This window comes from Panulirus ornatus, chromosome 32, assembly GCF_036320965.1.
Source record: "Panulirus ornatus isolate Po-2019 chromosome 32, ASM3632096v1, whole genome shotgun sequence".
In the NCBI taxonomy this organism is placed as follows: domain Eukaryota; kingdom Metazoa; phylum Arthropoda; class Malacostraca; order Decapoda; family Palinuridae; genus Panulirus; species Panulirus ornatus.
Genome location: NC_092255.1, coordinates 25,272,390 through 25,295,132, shown reverse-complemented (window position 1 = coordinate 25,295,132; position 22,743 = coordinate 25,272,390). Strand labels below are relative to the sequence as shown.

The window sequence follows — 22,743 nt, the reverse complement described above, 5'->3', positions numbered from 1 at the left end:
TAATGGACCAATGTAATTTTGTGTTAAAGTTCAGCAGCTTCCCAGTGCGTCACGTTTTGGGGCAAGTAGGCATGTGTGGGGTTGTTGGACGTAATCACCACACACACACAGCTGATATACGTAGACCGCCAGGTATCTCTCCCTAGGCCGACGTCGGGTCTGAGAGAGTGATCCAGAAGTCGCGATACGTGGTCGGATTCGTTTGTCTGTGGGTTTTGCACGGTCGGGGATTTGCAGGAAGTTTTTTTTTTTTTATTTTTGTATGGCCTTATATTGTTTTCACTCGTCACTGCAGTTGACATGAGGATATAGAATAGATTTTGACACAAGTCTGGTGATATATGTGAACGATAGTTTGAGAGAAAATCCATATTTGGATTCGTGAGCTGGATGATGTTGCTGAAGAAGAAACCAGCAGTGTTATTGGTCTCTACAAGACTAGATTTACGAAAGTACACCTGAGTATCCTCTGTTGGGGTATAAGCATTTAAGCACGACCCCTGAGGACGATGGTGCGGCCCTTGAGCACAACGGCATGACCCTAGAACACCGCGGTACGAGTTTTAAGGCTTATCCCGTCATGTAATATGTTCTTATTATTATACTAGGAAACTTTTTACTTATGAAAAGAACAAAAGATGGTAATTAAATCATTACCTTCTCCAACCTTGGACGTGCTTGATGAGTCACGGGGTGTTGGTTGGTTGGCTTTGATTAAGAGCCACGTCAGGTTGCAACCACATCCAGAGGTGGTCGCCAACCAACCCAGGTGTATAAGGTATCACTAGCGATGTGAGCCTGTTCACATACTCACCCCCTTGTGATTCTGTTACAACGTATCATAGGTAGTATTTAATCGTTAGGTCTGTGGCATCGTGAAATTATACAGGAGTCTCTGAGAGAAGGTGGTGGAGAAGTATTGGTGTCTTGTCCTGGGAAAAATTGAGGGTATAGGGTAACGGTCGCCTTTCTGGTGCGGCAGGCTGGTGTGGCCGGGTGTGGGTGCTAGGCTAGGACGGTGTTGCCGACACGAGCCCCCAAACTCCATTATATGGGAGGCTTCCCATTCCTTCCCCCTGGCACGGCAGTCAAGCGTCACACGAGGGGCAGCTCAGGCAGCAGTGTACCAGCCACCTACTGAGGCTGTTGCTGGGTGCGCCAGACCAGTGCACTGCCCACGCCTCCTCTTTAACGATAACTAACACCGTTTACTGTGCCTAGAGACACGGAGGAAATCATTATTATCAGCTCAGTATACGTCATACAGAAGTAAGTATTAAACAGACATGTAAACAGTGGTCTTATCACTTCAGATTACTCCCTTGATCATTGGCTTCAGTCATTTCAGCATAACCATAACTTCTGTATAGTCATTTTATTTCCCTGGGCGTCTTAGATCTGCACAGTTAGTTTAGATACAGATAAGATCCCCCGTCTGAATTGATTCATTAAAGTTTTCAGTGTGGGACATTGGATTATGAGAGTTTCCCTGAGGGGAAATGCTCCCGGGACCTCGACGTTCGAGGTACCTCGCAAAGTTATCACAGCGTGTGATGATTCTTCATCAGTTATACACGACCACACAGCTGCGGTTGAGCGATGGCCGCAGATGTGTATGGTGGTGCGGGAAAGTGAGAGTGTTGCCATACCTGTGGCGGCAGGGAATGGTGACCAGGGCAGGCCAACCTTTGTATACGGTTCTCCCAAGCTCTTGTTACAGGTTTGACGTAGACTCCACAGTCACACCCAGAGGAAATTAGATTGTTAAAAGAAAAAATTATATTGTTAAAAGAAATAGAAATAACGTGATATTCAATAGGGATAATTGTTTTGGGAAGCAAGTAAATATCATGGTATGTTAAATGAATGTTACCGGTAGGTATTGTAGCACGTGGTATTGTCAGAGGTGGACGACTCACGCGAAGCAAGGTGAAATATATTTCTATAGTGTCACAACCACAGGGGTGTTGTGTAAGTCGCTCTTGCAAGGTTAAAGGCTAAAAAGCTCGGAGCTGATTTTATTTGTTCTGTATTGATGCAAGAGACGTAGGTGTAAATGTTCGTATCTTCTACATATATTATTGGTGATAATAAAGATTTTGTATGTTAATCTCAGTATATGTGTGGGAGGGGGGGTGTCAGACTCCACCCTTGTGATCTCCACCACGCCTTGGATCTGTCATAAAGTTTGACAGGTACCATTATATTCGCAATCAACTAGTATAACTCACTAGTCCACGTTTTGTGATTTGTTCGTTCCGAACACCTGTTTTAAGAAAGTGGCTTGGGAGGCCATAGGGAAGGCAGATAACAGACAACCAGATAGTGGAGGACAGTATTTGTATCTTAGAATCCTTATGTTTATTGCTGAAGGCTGGTTAGTGAGACAGAAGTTCTGTTACTTAGGTCGTGTGACAAAATGGAATGAGAGCCACAGGAGATTAGTAGATTAGGGAAAATGGAGTGAATAGCAGTGGGTGGAGGAAGAGAATGTAGCTCAGGGAAGGGGGACAATTGTCTGGTATGATGATCGCGTGGGCGAGTTAGGGGCGGGAGAAAGGCACTGTGTCCCAGGGGTGTGTCCCTCCGTCGTCTGGCACTGGTGGGTGCCGCCGGTAAGGAGGCCCCTACTACTACATCATCATTATTGTGACCCTCTCTACACGCGCCCTTATACTTTCTACTCTCGTCCCAGGAGCACGACGAGACGACCAGTGATCGACCTTGAACACGACGGTACGACCCTTTGAGCACAATGGTACGACTTTTTAAGGCAACGTGTTCCAAACGGCTTTCACAGCCGTGCGGTGGACTGACAGCTGGTTATTCCAGTACAGACTAGTTCCAGCAGGATACTGTTGTGTGCTGGGGAAAAGGATTGAATGGCTATGGCGAAGGACCACACGGAGGGGTTCCTTTCATCGATACTTGAACACGTGGAGAAACGCTGATTATGATTCCAGTAAAGACGGTTACTCATGAAGCTTCAGTATTTACGTATTGTATATATTTTCCTCTCGTGTAAGAGTTGAAAAAGTATTGACTGCCTTTATGTCGTGAAACTTACAAAATATCAGTAATGATCAACCAGTATCCTTTAACTCTGAGTACGTGTCTTCGTACGTCGAGATGATGGTATTGGTGAAAGTGGTAGTTGTTGTTGTGGTAGTAGCAGTAGATGTGGTGGTCGCAGCGATCGTGGTGGTAATAATAGGAGCAGCAGAAGTAGCAGTAGTAGTTCTTGTAGCAGTAGCAGGCAGCAGTAGCAGATGTAACTGACGTAGTTCCCTACGACGGTAGGAGGAGTAGTTACGGTACCCGTAGGAGTAGCATTACCATCTGTAGCAGTAATTAAGGTGATACATTTTAACTCGATGACCCATGCCCTTCATGTACTTAGGAAAGAAAAACACAACTTGCGTGCGGTGGCAGGTTACTGACCCAGAGCCACGTACATATACGGCCCAGCCATGACTAACATCTCGGCGGAGGTGACCCCTGCCGTAACCCAGATAATAACTGATCACTGACCAACTGGCCGTCTAGACTTAACTGCTTGAGCATGACGGTGCGAGCCTGGAACATGACGTTATTGCCCCTCTCTCTCTCGGGTATGTGGGCCCGGCCTTTGATTATGACCCTTAACGGTAAGGTCAGAGGTCGTGCCAACCAACACACCCAGGGATTTTACAGCCAAAGCTTAAAAGGGTCGTACGGTTGGGTTTAAAGAGTCGTTGCTGTCGTGGCCAAGGAGGATTTGTATCAGTCACTGTACGTCTTAGGCCCTTCGTCTTGTTGCCAGGAATACCCTGACCCAGACTTCCGTCGTGGCCCTTGACCACCTGACCAAATGTAGGGCCAAGGGTCTGACGGGTCTGACCCTGGGCTGACCGTGTTTGGGTAAGGCTGGGCAAGGCTGCTCTCAAGGTTTTAGCGAGACTGTGCGACGGGTGGGATTCATGTGCCAGTATTTTGTTTTTCTTTTGGAACTTCAACCCCCCTGAAAAAAAATCGTAAGAAAAGATATTTTGGTGACCTATATGATTAAGGTTGTAGGATATTGTGGTTTTTGTGTTGTGTCCTTTGAGATAAAGCTTGATGCTTTTATTGAAGATGTACTTGTGTCAACGAGGGTAGGCTGATATGTTGACGTCAGTGCAGACATGATAACCATTATAAAGACATTAAGAAGGAGGTAAAGGAGTAACACCACTGTTACAGACGTCGTTCGTATTATGAAAGTGTGGGTGGATGTATGCATGTGTGAACTAGTGTGAGTGCATGTCTGTTTCTGTGAATATTTGTAAGTTGCGTGGGTTGTGGTTGGCGCGGGCGTGAAATAGATGCTATTGTTATGTAAATATCATAAGACGAATGTGTGAGCGTTAATTTCTTATTTCTTAGTAAGTAGTTTATTATTATTTACTCAGTTTTTGAAGTTGCCTTTGTTTACTTGACATTTCATACTTAAGCTGAATCATTTATGTATGTAAATAACAGACTTATGGCCTCTTATATAAAGAAATTATCATAATTATGAACAGTTGTTGTTGAGTAAAGCTGTGTTGCGTTATGTCTCCCGGAGATGCTGGAATCTGTCCGCATGAGGAGTTGGCAAGCGGGTCTGGGAGGGATGGAGGTTAGGGAGATTTATATGGTAAGGGAGAGAGTGTCAGTAGAACTGGGATAACATGTTTCCTGTAGAGTCACATCAACGCCTCTGCCATCCCGTGTAGGATCCTGGCGTCTCCTGCTGGAGGAGGTGCACCACGCTCGGCCACACCTCAGTGGGCGCGAGGGCCTCAACCCCAGGGGTGAAGGAGCGACCACCTCCCCCGGAGATTGTCACGAGTCTAATGTGATGCTGAGGGAGCTCTCGTGCCGTGTTCCTCGACCAGGAACTATTCACAGACTTTACGCCGAGTTACTCCAGTAAATTGTGTAGTAAATCGCTGGCCTGGAAAGCTCCTGGACGCTACTGCTTGCTTCGACGTGGTCATGTAAATGCCTCCCTGCCCCCCGTTCTTCTCCAGTAGCTTCAAGTTCATTTCCATTCACACAAGATCAGAGATATCCAACCGTCATCCGTCATTCATTATACGTACCCTGAACATACACGTCTGTTGTAACTGAATGGATAGATTCCTTCACACTTGTTATTCATTTTTCGTTGCAAGGCGACTTTCTGCGTTGCCATTCGGTCCCTCAGTGCTGCACACAGCCTCGCAGGTGGACACGCGTAGGTCAGCAGCCACTCTCCCGTGGCGTGGCGTGGCGTCGTCACCTCACTGTCTCCAGGCGTGGGCAGCTAACCCACTGAATCTTCCCTCTTGTTCCATGGTCAGCCACACGTCTTCTCGTCTGCTATATCACAGATCCGTGCTAACCCCTCATCTCTCGCTCTGGTGCATGACCGTGTGTTCATTATCTTAATTGCTTTCTCATATCTCATATTTTCTCTACCTCATTCTGTATTCTCTGTATTTCTTCGACTCTCATCATGCTTCCCGCTGTGTTATTATTTTTTGCAGCACTCTTAATCTCTCGACGTCTTCCAAAACTTTTTTTTTTTTAACCCAACTTGTCTTCAGGAGTGGAACCAGAAGAGGTCGTCTGAGTCTCATTAATTCCTCAGGCATCACCTCCAGCCATCTCTCTCTCTCTCTCTCTCTCTCTCTCTCTCTCTCTCTCTCTCTCTCTCTCTCTCTCTCTCTCTCTCTCTCTCTCTCTCTCTCTCTCTCTCTCTCTCTTCCTTGAATGCAGGCTACCCTCACCCCGTGTTCCACAGTTGTCATTTTGGCCGTTGCTCTCGTGATCTGTTTTGCATATGTCTTGCCACCGGGGCTTGGACCCATGACGCGTCTGGCTGCTGTTCTCCTGTAGTCTAGGTGTAGATAACAGCCACACGAGGCTGGACCGTTATGATATCTCCTCTCTCGTGGAGCAAAGCTATGTAACTTTAATCATCTTTTCCCCTCATAACTTTCCTCCTTTTAAGAGTTAGGTATATATATATATATATATATATATATATATATATATATATATATATATATATATATTTTTTTTTTTTTTTTTCATACTTTGTCGCTGTCTCCCGCGTTTGCGAGGTAGCGCAAGGAAACAGACGAAAGAAATGGCCCAACCCCCCCCCCCCCCCCCCATACACATGTACATACGTCCACACACGCAAATATACATACCTACACAGCCTTCCATGGTTTACCCCAGACGCTTCACATGCCTTGATTCAATCCACTGACAGCACGTCAACCCCTGTATACCACATCGCTCCAATTCACTCTATTCCTTGCCCTCCTTTCACCCTCCTGCATGTTCAGGCCCCGATCACACAAAATCTTTTTCACTCCATCTTTCCACCTCCAATTTGGTCTCCCTCTTCTCCTCGTTCCCTCCACCTCCGACACATATATCCTCTTGGTCAATCTTTCCTCACTCATTCTCTCCATGTGCCCAAACCATTTCAAAACACCCTCTTCTGCTCTCTCAACCACGCTCTTTTTATTTCCACACATCTCTCTTACCCTTACGTTACTTACTCGATCAAACCACCTCACACCACACATTGTCCTCAAACATCTCATTTCCAGCACATCCATCCTCCTGCGCACATCTCTATCCATAGCCCACGCCTCGCAACCATACAACATTGTTGGAACCACTATTCCTTCAAACATACCCATATACATACCCATATATATATATATATATATATATATATATATATATATATATATATATATATATATATATGTGTGTGTGTGTGTGTGTGTGTGTGTGTGTGTGTGTGTGTGTGTGGAGGAAACGTGACGCAGTTGCAGTGTTGATACCAGCATGGCCGCCATCTTCCCAGAGGCAGGTCATGAAAACTCGTTAAAAAAAGTAACGAATCAGACCTCCATTTTCTCCGGAAATGTACTTGAGTAAAAGTAGTCAAAGTTCAACGTATCGGAGTAAAAGTAGTCAGGATTCGAAGTTGAGTAAAAGTTCACCGTTGTAAGTACTTGAGTAAAAGTAAGTAATTAAGTAATCTACTTAAGTGTTGTGGTATTGGCCGAGGCTGCCAGCAGGGTTGGCCGCTGGAAGACAGACCGCTAGACGTGGTTGGTCGAGGCCTTGGGCTCGCGACACTGCGAGGTCAGGCCGCCAGCCAGACCCCGACCGTGCCCGCCACAGTAACAGTCGTGCTAAGTTGTGGTAAGTGGATAATAAGGCGGGCGGTGCTCCGCCGCCACACTCCCCCCCACACACACACACACATGCACGCGCCCCAGGCCCGACCCTGCCTCGCCATCCCCGCTGATCCAGCTTTTTACTGAGGTTAATTGTCCTACGAGTTATGTTTCTCATTACTGTAGGAAATTCCACCGTTATGATGATTAATATATATATATATATATATATATATATATATATATATATATATATATATATATATATATATATATATATATACTTTGTAACTGCTTCTCTCGATTTATTGAGGTGGCTTCAAGAACAAACGAGCAAAGGGATTATTTGCCCACTTCCGCCCTCTGGTTATCATGTATAATGTAATTAAGCCAGAGCCTATCATGCAGCGCCAAGCCCTATAGTGTGTATTCCATGGGTAACTTTATGTTTTGTGCTTCTGTGTTGGCCGAGACGCCGTAATCATGTCCATCTCGTTAATGCTGTACACAGACAGAGTCCTTAACCAGAGCTCAGTACCCAGTTGATCGACCACTATCCTCTGGATGATTCACAGTAGGGAGGGATGATGATTTATATGAATTACTTCTTGTCGAGGTTTTGGCGTGAGATTGTGTGTGTGTGTGTGTGTGTGTGTGTGTGTGTGTGTGTGTGTGTGACTAAATGACAGCAGCCCACATGTAGTAGCAAACAGAGCGACTTGGGTAAGATTAGGGAACTCGAGAGTCACTGTAGCGCTGTCATATTAACCCTCCCGATATCCAGGCGGTACTAGAACCTCCCTGGTCGTTGGCTGCCTTCCACCTACTGCCTGGAGAGAGAGAAAGAGAGAGAGAGAGAGAGAGAGAGAGAGAGAGAGAGAGAGAGAGAGAGAGAAGAGGGGGAGAGGTTGCTGAAGATAATTAAAACCAGGGGTTAATTACACTCATGTTTATTGTCATTTAGTTTATCATTAGCTGCTATTATTCGAAAGTCATAGATCAATGATTATTATCAGGATTTAATCATTGCATTAATTACCCACTAAAGATACTTAAGGAGTAATTAGAGGTTCAGTTGGAGGCGAAAATGAGCTAAATGTTTCCCCACTTAAGAAGCCGTGGATGTATTTGTACGTTTACTGTAAGTTATTAGCGATAGTTTACAAGGTAAGGGCGAGGCAGTTTGGATCAGCTGTTGGGGATCTAGGCTCGCCTCAGAATGTGATGGTAAATATTGATTTCGATATCCTTTCACAGCGGTACTTTGGTTAGGATAAAAGTTTTTTAGGTGTATGGTTCCATGAGTTCTGTTGAGTACAGTGAGCGCGGCGGTACGATCCTTGAGCACGACGGTACGACCCTTGAGCATAATTGTACGCTCCTTTGGGTATGATGGCCTGGGCCTTTCACCTTACCCATGTATAAGGTTCATTCCAGAAGCTAAACCATCATACTCAAGGGTCCCAACTGCATGCTCAAGGGTCGTAACTTCGTGCTCAAGGGCCGTAACTTCGTGCTCAAGGGCCGTAACTTCGTGCTCAAGGGTCTTAACTTCGTGCTCAAGGGCCGTAACTTCGTGCAGAGGAGCTTAAGTACTCCACTCCCCTTTGACAACTCTCATCTGGCTGGCGTTGCGTGAGGTCTGGAAATTGACGGGGTCGTCACACTTGCATGGCAAGCATTAACGTGCGTCCCGCCCGCGCCCCTGGGTCAGTGGGTCTGACTCCTATAGAAAACGGTATAAGGGCTGACGGAGTGGTGTGTGGGGGGGTACTTTTGCGATTATGTTCCCGTTTCATGAAGTAGGGAATGTCATAATAGACACGGTTGTGACGCTGAAGATTCCTTAAATGCAAGGCAGTATTTCGGAGAGGCGGTAACAGGTACTTTAAGAACTTTAAGCGGATCTGATAGGCATATCATCATCTCGGAAAAGCCATAGCAGGCAAGACAACAGTTCGAGAACCATATATGCTACGAAACCAGCTTCCAAATGCCTTTAACAGGCAGTGTAGCTGGTAAAGCCATTGCAGATAAGATGGCAGCTTTGAAAGGCCATAACAGGCATGAAGATATGTTTAAAAGGCCGGAGCTGGTGCGACATCATGTTTAAAAGGCCGTGATGTAAACGACGTTTAAATGATTGTAACAGGCGTAACCATCCTACGTGGACCATAACAGGCAAAACAACAGATTTCACAGGCCTTATCGTCAAGATAACAGGTTGCTGTAGTGAAAACATGTAAGGTAGCAGTAGCTCTGGAGTTGTTAGATGTTATAATCCGCAAGCAGACGTGAAATTGAAATGATCTTTGATGGAACGTCCCCAGATACACAATGATGCGTACGATGAAACAACGAAGTAATAAAGGTTATATGAGAAAGGTAACGGTTCAAGTATGGTACATCTTTCGCTGACCTCGATGCTATGTTGGCTATGAAGACCATACTTAGCGGTAACAGTCGTTGACCTTGATGCTATGTTGGCTATGAAGACCGTAGCGAAGTTGCTTCTTGCTAGGGTTGAGTGGCGGTCGTGAGTGTCAGGTGGCTGTGAGTGATTGATGTGTTTTGGACGAACTGAATACAAATGTGACGTGTAGGGTTGTGCACAGTCTGCAGGCAGGGGGGGGAGAGAGAGAGAGAGAGAGAGAGAGAGAGAGAGAGAGAGAGAGAGAGAGAGAGAGAGAGAGCTGACGGAGGACTTTGGTTTTGTCTTCCACATAGATAAATTAATCTGTACCTTATTTAACATTTTTTTATTGTGTCCGGATGATAGTTTTTTTCTCCCACCGCTGGAGGACTAGCAATGCCTCACATTTCACATACTGGGAATCTTAGAATAAATAAGTTTTCGATGGCATTTTTTTACATATATTATCGTACATACGCGAGCACATTGTATTTTGTGTTTTCATATTATGTATTTACTTTTCATTGCCATTGGCTCTCCCGTGTGCTGCTGAAGATGGTCAGTATGTATTCCCACAGACACACCACCGTAAAAGTATTATTGCTCAGCTGACCTGTCCATACATCCTTCTGCTGACATCAGGGAAGTCTGTTTAGCAACTTGTTCAGCATGGGAATGAGAGGTCTGGCAACCTGTGTCGTTAGGGAGTTTCTCGCTTTGTTCGTGATCACCTTCTTAAGTGTATGTAAATCGCAGTCAGTCGTTGAGAAGCCTGACGGTGCAGCCTTATAAGTGTGTGTTGTGGTCTGGTTTTAAGACGGCTGCCCTCCCCCGAGGGTGTCACAGGGTCAGACAAGAGTCGGGTCATCACTACGCACATAACACCGGTCTTAATCCAGTGTCGGGGTCAGTGGTAATTGTGTCGTCGTGCAGGATTTTCGTTCGGTTACGGTCTTTATGTGGTAAAGTTGACCTGTTGCGTCGTACTGCCTATAGTCTTGTACGTAGAAGTCTTTTCCGGTGATGTGTAACCAACTTGGAAGGGAAATTGGATGGGTTTTTGGGTGGGTAAAGCGACTCGCTACGGAACATCGTCTTACCTGTAACATTCTCGACTGGAGGGAAATGTGATGTATTGATGGAAGTCTTGGTTGAAGTACTGCACTGTGCTGTTGCATGTAAGATCTCATTTTTCTTCCTTGGTAGTATTTCCAGTGACACTGGCTTATTCAGATGTGCATTTAAAGAGTGAGTTGATTTGTTTGACCTCCGTTGGTAATTGTGGCAGTAGAGAAACGAGAGTGGATATAAAGTTTTTTTTTTTTTTAGCTGGAAACGAACAGATAAAGAAAATTGATTGCTAAAAATACAAGTTTGACCATTATTGTGTGTGTGTGTGTGTGTGTGTGTGTGTGAGTCGGAGAGTGGGTGGAGAGTGATCCCTTGATCAGCAGTTCTTATGTTGATTACTTGTATAGTCCAGAAAGACATTCTGAAACGTTCACATCATTTTGCTCTGTTCATTTCCAGGGGCGCGTCCACCATGCCAGCCTGCTTCCCTCGGGCCGGAGTTTTTGCTGAGAGGCGACCGTCATCACCCAGAGGTAAGCAGAGTTCCTGGTTATGTAGGGAGAGGACGCTGCATCTGCCGTACGTCATCAGTGTGTGTGTGTGTGTGTGTGTGTGTGTGTGTGTGTGTGTGTGTGTTGCAGTAGCTTAGCTTATAGCATTTTTTCCCCTGCCGCTGTCTCACCCCGAGAAGTCGTCCTTCCCGTGTGTGATGCCAGGGAGTGAGGAAGCATCACTGAGCCGTAGGTCGTGGATGCTAGTTCTGTAAAAGACTTGTTTTTCAAGGTTGTATCCCCTTCGAGAGGTGACCACACGAGAACGCAGCCTGGCCCTCTATCCCCCTCTATCGGTCCTACATTGGGATCCTTACTCCTCCACCAATTGTGTTTCTCTTTTCATTATGGCAATACCTATCTTGTGTAGGTGTATATAGTTTATTGTGTGGGGTAAGGGTGTTTTTTTTTTACCCCCTTGGGGAGCAATGCTTCGCCCCGTTACCGTGGCCCGGCCTCAACAGTCGTGCTCGGAGGGAGGGTGTTGATGGAGATCACCGACCTCACCTCAGTATTAGACCTGCTAACGCCCGATTTGTGACCGTGCACGCTGCAGGATCAGCTCCCTCGACCCCTTCATGATAGCGTACGGGATGCTGTGGGGGTCGAGAATGTTGAGGAAGTGGTGACCTTCTTGTAAAGGTTAGAACGCCTTCCCAAGTGACAGACCTCCTGAAAATGACTCGGTTCCACTCCTACCAAATTCTGGCTGCCATCCCTGCTCACAGGAGTTCCCCAGAAGACCTCCATCCTTAAGGAAATTCGGGTTCAACGCACAGGCCGCTCCAGTACCTTAGACCAGGACATTCAGTGTAATACAGCGTACTGCAGAGGTCTTAGGAATAAACGTGGGAGACCGTCAGAGACCATCCATCGTTTGTGTGCAGGAGACGAACTATATTAGTCATAACCAGGAATGGACAGTGCGAAAGACTACCACTCATGTAGCATATATGAAGATCAATGGTGCAGCCAGGCGATAAATCTGTCTATGTTCACCGCATATAGCAAGTGACATCGAAGGGGGTTCACATACATACTTTACGTCTGAAGAGGGGCAAGAAAAGTGCGAGTAAATGGTTTTATAGGTATTAATGCATGTGGAGCATGCCGTGTTGTGTGGGTCCTACCTACAGCACCTACAAACTACTGCGCTGACTTTAAAAAAAGACAATTATATGTCCAGTTCGTGAGGTAGATGTAACCTTATGTTACGTATGAAATATTGTAAGACTTTGAAGGTGCATTTTTATCATTCCATGGTTGTGTAGGCGTGTCATAGTGTTAAGGTTATCTAAGTCATTTGGTTAGATTTTCAAGGTTCGTATGATGTTTCATCCATAACTCCTATATAACTGGGTTTAGTAGGGAGATCTGCCGATGCCATTGGGCCAGCACCAGGTGTCTCATGAATATTTCCGCCAGGTGTGGTTCTCGTGTAGGGAAATTTCGAACACTGCCAAGTAGGCAAGTTAAATTTTGTTTGCTATTGTAGACTTGTTGGTCGGTGGACGTGGAGGCGAGTATAGTTGTCATATCTGGAGACTTTTCCTGTTATTTCCCTCAGAAGGAATCATAATTAATGTAGATGATAATGGTATTTAGAATGATCAGTATGATGACTTATATATATATATTAATGTAGGACGTATTGTAAACTAAACTGAAAATGAAATAGGTTCTGTTAAATTGTTCGTTTTCTGAAATACTCTACTCATAGAAAACAAGCAATATGACGGGTACACTCTTTTAATTTAGCATATGCTGTTAAGGTTTTAAATCTTAGTATAAGCTTTTACAATGCAGTAAGTGTTACCAGAGGACACAACCGTTTCGGGAAAACGAACACATACAGGTACAGATCCCAGTGGCTTGAGCAAAGCACAAGAATACCGCTCATGAATGTTAAGTGGAGGGACTGGTTGTATGAGCTGCGGAAGTCGGGAGGGGTCTGTTGGAGGTTCTTAGGAGAGCAGAACAGCACTGTATTGGTTTATCATTATCGCACTTATTTATTTTACTTTTATCATTAATTGTTTGATTAACAGCAACTATTATCTTAATACTAAACAGGAGAAATAAAGATAAAATGATAGGATATTAATGAAATATTGTCTGATACATAATTAGACGTTGTCTTCTTTGAAGACGTTTAACAGAAATTACCTCAAGAATAGATTAAAACGGAATGAACACAAGCTGGTATTTGTAGGGTGTTAGATACTTTGTAGTACGGGGTAGATTACTTCTGACTTTACTGCGTTTTGTCTTCTTTCGTAAATTTCGACAGCAGCGTTCGATGTTTTGTATGAAGTGTGTCATAATTTTTGCTGCTGATGCACACCGCCGCCATTAGTGTGACCACGTAATAATGGGCAAGCTACAGCGTCACATGATTACTGTGTAGCCGTTGACAGTTCAAGGTTGGGCTGTTGTGATGTCTGTTTCTTTTCTACTCCGCTAAACTTTGGAATTCTTTACCTTCTCTAACACTCACGACCTGACCGCGCTTTTTATTGTAATCCAATTTCGTCTGAAACGTAAAGTAATTTAGTAATTTAGAGTATTTTCTCTGTCTGAAGAGTAAGTAGACTTTGAAGTAAATCCAGTCATTTATCTTCATAAATTCAAATTTAGAATTCGGTATTTATCAAGAGAACTGTTGTTGAATTTTGAAATATTTGTCTTCAGTGGTGACTATATCTGAGACAGAGTGACATACGGTTAGCTGTTTACCATAACATGGCTTCGTATGGATACATAGCGCACCAGCCAGACCTTACACTCTGCATCAGAACTTAACTCACATCTGTGAGGGACTGGCAGTACTGAGGTGCACTTCCTTTGTTAAGAAGGAACCCTCGTCTCGTCCTCCGTAATTATCGGCAGTTAAGTGTTGAGCGCTGCTACTTTGACAGGGAGCGGAAGGGCGCGGGCCTCGTACAGCTTCCTGCCGGGGGAAAATATCGCTTGTTTCTTGCGCCGTCCTCCCTGGACCGCTTCCTACTGCACCCACCCTAGCAGAACCACGCGTCCCAGATGTCTGTAGATACAGCCAGGGAAAGACCTGCTACCCCTCTCTCCCCATACTGTCACGCGACAGAGCAAGATGGATATTCATGTGAATATTGATACGTTGATTCATGACAAGGTTTTGATAGATATATAGCTAGAAGAAATAGAGAGATAGATGGGTAGATTAGTTAAATTGATTGATTGATAAATGAATGGATATACATTTTCGACGAAAACTCAGTCAATCCAGCACTTAACTTTAACTACACAGATAGATAGGTAGATAGATCTGACTGTCTGACTGAGATGCCAGTCGGTGCAGCAGACAGCGTCGGCTGTCAGAGCCTCATTACAGTTTCCAGTCACAGTCGTCATGACGGCCGACGACGCCTGCCTGTATCACGAGCAGCATAACGTTCGCACACCATCTGCTCCCTTCATACGACGCCCCAAGACTCCCATCCCTGCCTTCACTACCACACACACACCACCACCACCACCACCACCACCACCATTCATTACAATTTGGCTCGAGATCTAGTCAGTTACAAAAGTCGGTCACATTATATCAGTGACCGAAGCCTCTATTCACAACGCCATAGCATCCATTTATCGCTCAGGAACTGATGCTGACTCCTGGTTACTCTCCATCTCGTGCTCAAGACGTAGATCCTCAATTCTCTTAGCGGTTCTTGGAGTTCAGGACGTGGCACGCCCCCAGTAGTACCTAGCAGCCTCGTCCTAGCCCCCACAGCATGTACTCAGCACTTCGTAGGTCTCAGCATCAAGGCGCTCGAAGACGTTCCAAGCACTCCGTGTATATACCTTCCGCTTCAACCTTCTCGCCCACTACTTCACCGTCACGGTGATGAATACGCTCAGGACCACTGCTCAGGACCTTGCGCGTCGCATCATTGAGTGCGAGAGAAAAAGTGGCAGATGCGACCACTGTTACTCTCAGGGCTGACGACCGGAGACGAGGCAGGGCGAGGAGCGCTGAAGATGGTGTCTGAACCTGTTGGAGATGCGCGCTGGGACAGCATCACCTGTAATGGTACTGATATAAGACGAGGATGGTTGAAGATGTGTGATGGAAGAATCATGACTCGGTAACCTGATGTGTAGAGGCTGAATCAGGAGGTATTGCGTAGAGTTGTGGCGTCTCTTTCTATCCAAGCCCCTCGAAGAGTTGGAAGTGTTTCTCTTTCTCGTCTTTCCCATAACATCTACCATCTATTCCCTTTCAAAGGGCAGGTTTCCACACATCCCCTAAAGCTCTAAGATAATTTTTACTCATTCTGTCTTTACTACTCGATGTCTTCAGGTCTTTGTTATTACGTATTTGTAGTGTGCGGTGTGGAGTCGTGCATTCGTTGGGCGCCATCTCTTGGATCATCTCTGTCATGCATCTTTATACACTGATGCATGCTGTCTGCAGTGTCAGTGTCATCATTCAGTTTCTGCCACTCCTCCAGTAATCGTATACAATGACACTACTTATCTACATGTTGCCTTAATAAGTTTCAAGCTTGATTTCATGTTATGGACTCCGGTTGTTCTGTCTTTACATCTTTTGAAGAACTGATCACTCGTCGTCCTGTATTTCATGTAAGGCCTGGTGTAGATGAGGACTTTGTCCGTGATGAGAATCCTCCTCTATATGATTTTTTTTTCGTTTTCATATGAAAAGTAAGTAAGACCCGCCAGTTGCTTAGGAGACACATCTGACTCTTCGCTGCCTTCTCACTACTGACACCATCACCCACCCACACGTCATCCCCCACACTGCCTATACCGTCACCCACCCACACGTCACCCCTCCACACTACCTACACCATCACCCACCCACACGGTACCCCCACAGGCTCCTAGCGGGCCTCGTCGGTCATTGCCAAGAAGCACATCGATTCCTGACACCGAGGAGCGGTGATATCACCGATTGGGTGCTTATGGAGATTTAATGCCGCTCTGGGAACTGAAGGACCAGCAGGGGGGTCGTAAATAGTGGACCTCCTACACTACCCGCCGCCCACGCTACCCTCCAGCGGGCATGGGCGTCCCACCCGGCCGTTGACTGCACCAGGGAGCGCTGCCCTCCGCCCACGCCTTGCTGCGATTAGGTCCCCGCTGCTGTTTCCTCGTCGGTGCTACTCCCGTTTCTCTCCACATCTCTCATCGTCACAGTGGCAGCCGTGCGGTTCTCTCACACACTGCACACTACTGGAGGTATGGATAGGCAGCACGACCCTTAAGTATGATGGCCCCCGGCCTTTGACTTTATCCTTAAAATGTCAGGTCGTAGTCCAGGGCATCTTATACCCAGGGGTCGTACTGACGTACTCAAGGGTCGTACGGTCGCTCTAAAGGATTAAAAAACAACGCATCCCCTTTCCAAAGGATACATTTTAGTCCACCAGATTCTTTCAGAATGTATGTTGTCTGCCCCGTTTCTGCGATTTACATAAAACAAGCAAAAATCCTGGCAAGTAACCCTCCCAAAAGTATATAAAAAAAGTGCAAGATCAACTAAAATAACTTACTACTGCAGCAGCGCCACCAGACACCTCCTCCTCCTCCGTATTCCATCAGAGTGTGCAAGACGCAGGTGTGAGACCTGACCACTGGATAAGTGCGGCGCATGAAGCCCATACTACCGTCCTCCGCCGTGTGGCCCTCAGCGTTGTGGATCGCGGTCGTGTGGCCGCTGGCCAGGCAGCCGCGGTACGCACGCCAGCAAGTGTTCCCTCTACCTGAGGGTGACAGGGCAGTGTTTATGAGGCCTCCTCTCCTCCATCATGATATCCATCTGTCTACCTTACATACATGCTTCACCACAACGTTCCCCCCTACGCCATGAGAGACACTGCAGACATCATTACCCATAAGGAACGCATGTCGGCGTTATAGCAAACGTGCGTGGTGTCGTAATGGCCCCTCAGGACGCTAACGGGAGAATGATACTAATGGGGCACGGGAGATGTTATCGCCCTACTGACGACGACTGAGGGGCGATTGAAGTAGCTTCCTGGGCTTCCAACAGCTGATGCCTGGCCAGCTCACCGAGCCAGTACGGTATTGTACAATGATTATCAGGTCAAATTCTGACCCACATATTTTCCATTGACGTTACTTTCGTCTGCGTGTATGAAATTAATATAGTTAGATGATTTTACACAAGAGGCGAAGGAAAACATCATAAAATACCAGACATTCATATTTCGCTGAAGATATTGTTGATGTGTTGATGTTGAGCGATATTTGCAGTGATGAAAATTACTGTGTTAACCCGCCAAAGTGGGTGTTTGAGCTGGTTGTACTTCGTGTTTGTATAACCCGTGTGGTGTGAGCTGGGTGGACCTGGTGTGTCTGTGACCCATGTGCTGGGCTGGGCTGAGCTGACTGGCTCCTGTAGCCTTTTTCTTTGATCAGCTTCTGCAATTTACTTATGCGATTCATTTACGTCATTATTTCTGTGTGTATCACCGTTTCTCACGTGAACAGTGTTAGGATTATGTCTGTTCATTTGTTGTAATGCCTTGCATGGAGGGATTTTTTTTTTCTTTCTTTTTCGTATTTTGATTCCAGATTTGAGCGATCTGAACCTTGCTGCCTCTTGCCAAGACCTGAAACACCTCGACTTTTATACTGTTATCCTCCTGTGAACCCTGGGGGATCAGAGGGCATTCACTATACTGAAAACATTTCAGACAAAGACGATAACTTCAGCTCAAGATTGGGTAGAAGGGAGGAGTTAGCATTGGCTGCTACTGGTTATATGTTGCCGCCGCTCACACTGCCATCGACTGGAAGGGCAAGGTTACTGTTGCACTTGTTTATGACTTGTTTCGTGTACGTATTTGTAGTGGCCACTTGAGGACTTTACGAGGTTAGTTATCGCTTTAGTAACACAGTGGAAGTAGTTTTAGGCTTTTTTTTTCTGCAGTGTTCATGTGGTGCCCAGTCCTCACCTCCATCGTCTGCACACCAGCTGTGGTTGATGTATAACCCCCCCCCCCTCCCTCCCTCCCTGCCGTGGTCGCCCGTATATGGGTGGTGGTCGTGTGTGTGTGTGTGTGTGTGTGTGTTTCTGCGGCCGTTGCTCCCAGGCAGGGTGTGCTGCCCAAGGGTAAACAACACTTGTCCCTCCCCTTCCGTTGCTCGACAACTGGTTCGCCATGTTCCTGGGACCCTCCAGGTAAACTTGCATGTTCCGTTCCCGTCCTAGACAAGTTCCCTTTTTTTTCCCCGCTCTGTTATCGATTGGCTGAATATATAATTATAGTGGTTGATAAATCAGACATTGGTATTAGAAGTAGGGAACCCTTCAGTACTACATTATACAATTTATAATTGCTACTGTTGCAGTCGGTAAATATATAGGCTTGGTGCTTGGTAGATGATTTTACGGGAGTCCGGTGACACCGAAGACTGGGCATACTGTTTACAGATACACACACACACACACACACACACACACACACACACACACAGAGAGCTCACGCTGGGTAATGACCTTGGGCCAGTCCTGCTTCGTCAGGTGTAGCTGGAACACTCAGGGCCGAGCCTAAAAAACTTGCCCACCCAGAAAAAAAAAATAATGTAGAACCTGTTCACGTCATGTTGATGTATATAGATGAGAAGCAGTTGGTCATATTCCATCCTAACCTGATGGAATATAAGTCATTATTAAGACTACCATTACGGACCTGGTTTCATCAGTCGCCAACAAGCAATTAGCGAGCTTTTTTTTCTATAATTTTTTTTTTTTTTGTCTAAGGACATTAGCAAGGCTGGCACACCGCCCAGCCCAGAGGTCTTTGCCCTGCCTCTCTGGCTGAGGTTGCCACAGACGTTAAGTTATCTAGGGTTGGTGTGGTGCTGGGGGAAGGGGATGTCTGTGGCCAGGATGGTGGTTGGCTGTGGTTAGGGATAGGTCCGTATGGTCAGCTGTTGCCAAGGGATGAAGGTTGGCGGTTGGGCGTTTGGAAGCAAGGAGGAGGAGGAGGAGGAGCCAAAGGGGCTTTTGTTTTATTTGTAGGAGGAGGAGCCAAAGGGGCTTTTGTTTTATTTGTAGGAGGAGGAGCCACAGTTTTTATTTTTTTGTTTTGTTAGAAGAGCTAGAGGGGCTTTTGTTTTATTTGTTGGAGGAGCCGGAGGGGATTTTGTTTCATCTGTTGTTGGAGTGGGGAGGAGCCAAAGGATCTTTCCTTTTGTTTTATGGTTTAAGAAAGTTGAGACTTGAAAGCTACCTTGGAGTGAGACATAACGAGGCCGTGGTACCAGTTGTTGATAAGGTGAGTCTGTTCCTTGTGGGTCCCCGCCGACTGGGGAAGGTAGAGGTGGGAAGCGTTGACAGGGACGTGTGTAGTACGTCTCCCGCTCGTTGTGATGAAGGTGCGTGCATTGAGGAAATTCTCACGTGTATTTTTTCATGATTCATATTAATGAGCTGGATGTTATTACTGAATGCAGAAGGTGGACCCAGCGTTCGCAAACCCTACCATCAGCTTATATACCCTCATCTTCCACTCAGACTTTAGTCTCATACCTCTGTCTTTCTCAGACTGCAGCGTCTTGTCGTTATTTGCACACACAGATCAAATATAAAGCCCTTCTCAGTTTTTGATTATCATTGGATATAAAGGGACACTGGGGTTTGTACTGCATTTCTACGGAACTGGAATTTTTCGGGCTCTCACATTGTAGAACTTTCGTGTATTGAATGGATTTATGGACATCTGTTTATCCACAGGATTCGTCTAGGTTTGCAAAAAGTCTCGTTGAGTCAGATTTTTGCGTGAGTGAAAAGATTCAGGTTCTGAAATTGCCATTTGGTCTGAATTTTCAGCTTTGATTTGAAATTCTGACCCAGACGATGAGGGTTCTCGAACACTTCTCCGTCAGAGGCATGTTTTGTGTTCAGATGAGCATTTACATTTCTGATTTAATGTTATGATTATGAATTTAGGGTTCTTCAGAAGTGATAGTGTATTTACCTCCAGTTTAAGTTAACACTTCTTCAGTAAATGACCCTTGAAAATTGTTTTAATTAGGACTGAAATAAATATGATAGTCTGAACTGTGCCTTTCCACTAAGTGTAGGAATCCTGAGTGTATCATCACTTACACCCATCCCACGCACATGGGGTGGGTCAGGTACATATACCCAGGCATGCATGGACATCCTGTAGTAATTAGATCATATTGTCCTCCTCCACCTTAGGTGGTTAGGTCGGCGGATAAGGGTCAGGCACGTCCAGTGTATGTATGAACCCCTTATCACATCAGGTTTGACGACTCGCCTCTGACAGCCATCCATTGATTTACAGTAATGGATTTGTCAGTGGCTGGATTCCATGTGTGAGGGGGAGGAGGACTGAGCCAGTAGGGTCGCGCGCAGGGTTAAGATCCTCGGCGGCTGGAGATGGGTCAAGTCCGCGGGTAGTTCTTTCTGTTTTCTCTGAAGTGTATATCCATGAGTGATCCCATTTTCTGTATTCCTTTCATATATATATATATATATATATATATATATATATATATATATATATATATATATATATATATATATATATATATGTAAAGTTCTTGTGGGTCGGTATCTCTCAGAGGTGTATCAGGCTAAGGTGCGACTTGTTACCCAAGGAGGTGAGCAGGACGGTTAGAGGAGAGGGCAGGTTGGACACCGTGGGAGATCCAGCCGGAGCCCAGTGGGACGGGCTGCTTGAAGGGCACCCGGGACGTAGGACCTCCCACAGGTGTAAACAATGACGTGGATCGTGGAGGAGGAGACGGAACGCAATCATGCGGGACCCCTGCTTGGTAGCAGCGTCTTGGAGAGAGAGAGAGAGAGAGAGAGAGAGAGAGAGAGAGAGAGAGAGAGAGAGAGAGAGAGAGAGAGATCCGGGTCACCGCTGGGCACTGAAATGCCTAGCTTACAATGGTGTGTGTAAAGATGGTGGAGAGCGACGAAGGATTCAAGGAAAGTGACGGATTCACTGGTTGCTCGTTGGTGCAATTGGCTTGGCCAATGTGTTCGTTAATATGTACTTGTACACTTTGTATCGGTAGTCTCACGAAGGACGCACAGACTCATGAGGGAGTCAAGTCAGAAGCCCAGCCATCATCGTGCACAAGGGTTGAGCTTAAGTAAGTACAGGTGATCCACGGACGTATGGAGACACTGGTGACGACCCACGCACAAAGAGGCATGTACGTTCCTTGCGGTCACACTGCTCCTGTACACTGTATGATCCCCACTGGAGTTCCACATCTAAAGTGGAATATGAAGTAAAGACAGGGAGAGATAACAAGATAAGAAAAACAAATCTAAGAAAGAGTTCTGGAGGTAATGGAAAGTCTGCCTGGCTGTATAATCTGCATAAGTTTGCGATTCTCGGATTTGGGGGAAAATAATTGGATTTGTCTCGGGAAGGTCAGAGCATGAGGCAGGGCGTCGGTGTGGGCAGGGTAGACCCTGGGTTGGTTGTAGTAGGGGGTAGTATAAGGTGGAGGTAACATGCAGGAGAGGCTGCGTGTTGGAGGGTAATGAGGTCAGTTGTAGTCCAGCCGACGTAATGTACCTCTGTGGAGTCTGGCGGGAGTTTGACTGCTCGCAAGACTAGATTATCATCATTAGGTATCAGTTTCAGCAGCTGGTGGAAGGAGGAGAGGAAGGAACTCACTGTATGTTACCCTGCGACAGTTGACGAGACTTGAGGCTGCTGTGATAACCACGTGGAGAGTGTTGGGTGCAGGGGGACGTGGCCTGGGGAAACCCAGTGGTGCTTCATACATCAAGACATAACTGGGCTTCTTAACGTAAGGGGAGGTATATGACATGCCGCTTGCAGGTCACCTTACATCCTCTAACCTATATATGTCCATATATGTTTGTATAGTGTGTATGTGTATTCGCTGAGAGGGCCTTATGCACAGCAGTGTTCAGCACTCATCGTAGCCAAGGCCATCAGATTTGATCAGTCACTGACGCTTTTCCAGTAACTACAGTTCCTTTCAGACATGTAGAGGCTCAGGCTGGTATTCTGAGGCTATATGTACGTGGTCCGCCCCGCGAAAAGTTGGGATTTGGAGTTTATGACGACACTGAACACAGCGACCGCTGACCGACTGTACTGCTATCATACTGGACCTTCCTATTGTTGCTTGGAATGAAATATACGTTGTATATTCATTTATGCGAATAAGCGATGAATGGACTTGATGGTGAGGAGAGGGTTTTTGTAAATCCTGGGTAATGTGTCCGCCACCTTCCCCTCCCAGCGAATGCCACTAACGCAGTCGTGGACCTTGTCCAGTTCTCACGAGTGTGGTAATTCATGGCAATGTTCTCGTGTTTCTCCAGGATTTACTAAGGTTGAAAACGTAACAGGTTTGTGATGTTATCACGATGTTAACCGTGTATGATGACTGGTGAGGTAGTTTATGTGATTACTTCGGTCAGTGGTGACATAAACCTGTGTGTCTAGCCGTGACCTGG

The 22,743-nt window shown here is 46.0% G+C and overlaps 1 protein-coding gene across 3 annotated transcripts in view; it reads left to right on the top strand.

The window, feature by feature from the left end:
• LOC139759197 (uncharacterized) overlaps positions 1–22,743 on the top strand; it is a 50,657-nt gene that overhangs the window by 19,719 nt on the left and 8,195 nt on the right. For 2 of the 3 annotated variants that reach the window (XM_071681262.1, XM_071681261.1), the window contains exon 2: positions 11,137–11,210. The gene's annotated coding sequence lies outside the window, so the exon portion shown is untranslated. Of the gene's footprint in view, positions 1–1,111; positions 1,270–11,136; positions 11,211–22,743 lie in introns of those variants that run through there. The other variant, XM_071681263.1, reaches the window with a different exon arrangement.